Below are 5,570 nucleotides of genomic sequence, written 5' to 3'. Positions count from 1 at the left end.
GGGCGTATTTGGGTCCCACTTTATGGCGGCCTACGCGAACTTGTAATGGATGAAGCTCACAAGTCTCGCTATTCGGTACACCCAGGATCGGATAAAATGTACCACGACATCAGGACTACTTATTGGTGGCCTAGCATGAAGGCCCAAATCGCAACCTATGTCAGCAAGTGCTTGACCTGCGCGAGAGTCAAGGTCGAATACCAGAAACCAGCGGGTCTACTTCAGCAACCCACGATACCTCAATGGAAATGGGAAGAAATTTCCATGGATTTCGTTACAGGCCTCCCTAGATCCCAGCGGGGGAATGATACCATATAGATGATCGTGGATCGACTCACCAAGTCTGCACACTTCCTAGCTATAAAGGAAACGGATAAGTTCTCCACTCTCGCAGACATCTATCTTAAAGAAGTTGTTTCGAGGCACGGGGTGCCCACCTCCATCATTTCGGATCGGGATGCACGATTCACGTCAGAACTATGGCAAGCGATGCACAAATCTTTTGGCTCACGGTTAGACATGAGCACAACATATCATCCTCAGACGGATGGGCAGTCTGAGCGAACGATTCAAACTCTTGAAGACATGCTTCGGGCATGTGTTATCGATTTCGGCAACGGCTGGGAAAAGCATCTCCCTTTGGTGGAGTTCTCATACAATAACAGTTATCACACCAGCATACAAGCCGCTCCATTCGAGGCATTGTACGGGCGTAAATGCCGGTCGCCTCTCTGTTGGGCAGAGGTGGGGGATAGTCAGATCACGGGTCCAGAGATTGTAGTGGACGCCACAGAAAAGATTTCACAGATACGACAACGCATGGCGGCAGCACGCGACCGTCAGAAAGCCTACGCGGACAAGCGTAGAAAGCCTTTGGAATTTCAGGTCGGGGACCGGGTTTTACTTAAAGTCTCACCCTGGAAGGGTGTGGTTCGTTTTGGCAAACGGGGCAAACTAAATCCGCGGTATGTCGGACCGTTCGAGATTATTGAGAAAATCGGCAAAGTAGCCTACAGATTGAACCTACCAGCTGAACTCGGGGCAGTTCACAATGTGTTTCACATGTCGAATCTGAAGAAGTGCCTGTCAGATGAGACCCTCATAATTCCCTTTAAGGAACTTACTATCGACGAGCGGTTGCAGTTCGTCGAGGAGCCAGTAGAAATCACGGACCGGGATGTAAAAGTCATCAAAAACAAGAGAATCCCTCTTGTTCGAGTTCGTTGGAACTCCAAACGTGGCCCAGAGTACACCTGGGAACGCGAAGACAGGATGACAGAAAAGTACCCCCAGTTATTCGGAACCAATGCAACCACTACTGAGTCTGAAGCTGCTACTGCGGAATTTCGGGACGAAATTCCAGATCAACGGGGGGAGGATGTGACACCCCAGGAAAACCAGTGAACGATTGAACTTATCTAGCTTCCTCAGTGAGTGCATACCAAATTTCGGGACGAAATTTCTTTTTAGTTGGGGATAATGTGACAACTCGTACTTTAGACTTATCTTGTAACGTTACATGCTTAGGTGTGCTACATTGTTTGGTTTAATGTTATGTGAATGTTATGTTAACACGTGCTTGGGAATGAGTATTGAATGATATTATGTGTAACGTGTATTGCATGCGGGTATGTGTGTATTCAATCGCACAACGCACACAACAATCGCACAAGCCCAAGTTGGGCCACATTGCTCGCACACGGTTCAAGGGCAGCCCAAGCAAGGGCCAGCCCATTCCTCTTATGCGTACAAACACCCTTAGGGACTTGTTTTTCTCATTTTTTACAAAACACTATCACAACAAGAAACCCTACTCTCTTTCTCTCCTCTCAAACTCGAAGGCAGCCACAACTCTCTCCCTCTCGAAGCTCTTGACTTGGCCGATTCCCCTTTCTCCTCTCAATCCGGTTAGTGATTAATGTTATTGATTGTATATTGATGTTATTGATTGTATGTTGATAACCGAGGATTCTTGTTAACATGGTTGCTTATGATAATAGTTAATAGGGTGTTGTTAATCGGCTCACATGTATGGTTAATGTTCAAAAAAATCGGATTATATGATATAAATCAAATGGTAGTTGATGATGCTTGAAAAATCAGTCGATGTGCTATATGTTTCGGGTTGAATGTGATGATGCATGCTCATGTAAATCGTTATGTTATAAGATGTTGTTCATGGTTGGTTATGATTTAGGGTTATAACAATTGATGTTGGAATCCCTGTTTGATCAAAATCTATCATGTTTTGAAACTGATAACTTGTTAATTGATAAGTATGGAAACCTTGAATTAGTGTAACCGATTGCTTGGATGATGGAAATTAGTTGAACGATCGCACAAGTCCAAACCACACACACCTAGCATCGCAAAACAGTTCAGTCGCACAAGTGCAGCCTGGTCGCACAAGGCCTGTGTTGGGCCGTAGATATCAATCAGATTTGGACTGTTAGAGCCCTGGGCCGGACAGCCCAAGACTTCAGTCGCACAAGGTACCTTCAGTCGCACAAGGTATCTTTAGTCGCACAAGACTTTATGATGGGTCGGGTATACTTGTTGGACCGAACAGACTATTTAATTACTGATGTTATTTGGGCCGGGTTAGTGATCAATCGCACAAGAGCTAACCGGACCGCACAAGCTCACTATGTGTTATATTGGGCTGCATATGTTATTGGATCACTTACACTATTTGGGCTGGCACATGTTGGATCGCACAACATGTTGAGGATCGCACAACATGTTGGGCCGTTTACATTTGGGCTAATAGTTTAGACGCACAAGTATGATTGCATTGTTATGCTTTGACTGTTTACGTGTTATACGTGCTGCTATGATTTATACGTGCATTACTGAAGTCAAAACCTGACTTGTATGGTAACCCTGTTAGGACGTGGTTGACCACTGATAGTTCAAGAACCCTCTTTGTGTATCTGCCGAGCAATCCAAGGTGAGTTCACACAGCCAAGGCATGGGATTCCCGGGTTGGGAATTGGGTTGGAATAATTGATATGGAATGATTACTCGTACTTACGAAATCACTAGACTATAGACCATCGTCCTCAGGATAGTCAGGACACTTACGTAAAACCTGCGTAAACTAGTATCTGCCGTTGTCTCCCGGGTCGGGAGGACACTTACGTAAATCCTGCGTAACCTAATACCCACTACTGTCTTCCGGGTCGGAAGGACACTTACGTAAATCCTGCGTAAACTCCACACGTACCACTGTCCTCGGGGAAGGGCACTCACGTAAATCCTGCGTGACCTTGTACGTATTCCTGTTCTCGGATTAAGAAGAACACATGGTTGCAATTAGTCTAGTAAGTACCATAATGGGAAGCCCCCATTACTAAGGATAAATGTGAGAATCCCTCACCAGTAGTATACACTTGCATGGGAAGCCCCCCCCCCACTAGATGAACTTACGCATTACTGTTATGAACTTACTTTCTGTGAACTCGCTCAACTAGTTGTTGATTATCTGCTGCATGCCTTGCAGGACCTTAGGTACATTATGGAGCTTGCACAAGGAGGAGCAGGTCGTTGTGGGCAAATGGATCGTGATTACTTATGTCATTTCATACATTAATACTGATGATTGGGTTTTTACTTTAATGCTTCCGCTATACTTAACTATGTTGGTTTTGATAAACACCTTTCGTATTGATGGATAATTTTTACAATATATTTACATGTTCAATATGATTGGTGGCTTGATCCTGGTCATGTCACGCTCCCAAGCGGTGATACTCCGTAGGTGGATTTTGGGGGTGTGACAATTTCTTTTAACGGTCATTCTTCAGGAAATTAACAGACGGAGTCATTTTCAATGGTTGCTTCATCAGAAATGGAAACGAAGGATTACACAACGGATATTCATTTTCCCAACGGATAAATCGTCAGAATCGAAAATGAACTAACGGAGTCATTTTCAACGGTTGCTTCATCAGAGTTGGAAATGAAGGATTACACAACGGATATTCATTTCCCCAACGGATAAATCGTTATAAACGAAAATGAACTAACGGAGTCATTTTCAACGGTTGCTTCATCAGAGTTGGAAATGAAGGATTACACAACGGATATTCATTTCCCCAATGGACAAATCGTCAGAACGAAAATGAACTAACGGAGTCATTTTCAACGGTTGCTTCATCAGCGTTGGAAATGAAGGATTACACAACGGATATTCATTTCCCCAACGGATAAATCGTCAGAAACGAAAATGAACTAACGGAGTCATTTTCAACGGTTGCTTCATCAGAGTTGGAAATGAAGGATTACACAACGGATATTCATTTCCCCAAGGGATAAATCGTCAGAAACGAAAATGAACTAACGATTCATTTTCAACGGTTGTTTCATCAGAGTTGGAAATGAACAGGGTTAACTCTAGACACATGACAGAACTTGCTGTGATTTCTGTGCACTAAATTCCATAATTATGTATGCATCCACAATTACGTAATCCCTTGCATAGTCCGCACAGTTTGTTTTGTAATGTTTTGGGGAAGGATATCAAACTTGTGGTGAGGGTGACTAGACTTCCATCGGTTCCTTTTAATTAGATCGACAGGGGATCTTCTTAATTAGGCCACCAAGGAGTCCTTTCAGCTATATCATCACATGATATCCCTAACCGAGTTTTTGGATCAATCTGTTTAACTAGACCACTCAAGGGGTCTAATTATGAAGTAGTACTTTATAATCCGAGGGACTTATCTATTACATAGAAGTCCATTGAGGATTTTTTTTAAGTAATACCTTTGGGTATCTACTATGACTCTCTTGTACAAGGATGTAGGATTCTACGAGGATTTGGATAACATAACAACACATAAGGGAACACATAAGCACAAAGTCACATAATTGTTTAACTTGATTATAATTTGTTATTAACTTGTTATTGATTGAATACGGATATGGAAACCAATCGACGGGTCTCAATGTTCACTGGAATCTATCTGAGAAGATAGAAAGATCTCCCAAAATTCGATTTTTGATTACAAGGAATCACCACATTCGAATGAAGGTATACAACAATTAAAGACTTACGGGAAATCCTTAGGCACCCTATTAAGGATTTATAGTGGTACTTTGGGTATTCGTCTTGTTTTGTAACCGGCGCCTTGTACTTTGTTTCCTTAGAATAAACGGGTACTTAGGAATTTTGTGGAAGACGCAAGTGATTATAGAATGGGAGAATTTTGGGGGTAGTTTGTTCTTCAAGGAATACGGTTTCTTGATTGTCGGTATTGTAGGGGATATGTCGTTTATGCATGCAACCACAGCAATACATTGTAATGTAAATAAAAGATTTATTTATAACAACGATAACAACTGTTTCTTGGACTTTGACAACAAAAGAAAACAATACATAAGACGTGATTATTTCCAAATGATGTTGTCTTCTAGTCAGTCGGATGCTCATCCCTGTGCTGGATTTGCATTAGCAAGCTTTGGGCAATTTCTTCTCAAATGACCCATCTCGCCACAGTTGAAACAAGAGCCTGGTAGAAAACGACCTTGAGCAGGATTGTTGCCAGCTTGGTTTGGCGCAGCTGCAG

Source organism: Helianthus annuus, chromosome 12 (assembly GCF_002127325.2).
Source record: "Helianthus annuus cultivar XRQ/B chromosome 12, HanXRQr2.0-SUNRISE, whole genome shotgun sequence".
Lineage (NCBI taxonomy): Eukaryota > Viridiplantae > Streptophyta > Magnoliopsida > Asterales > Asteraceae > Helianthus > Helianthus annuus.
Note: the sequence above shows the minus strand (reverse complement) of the source record.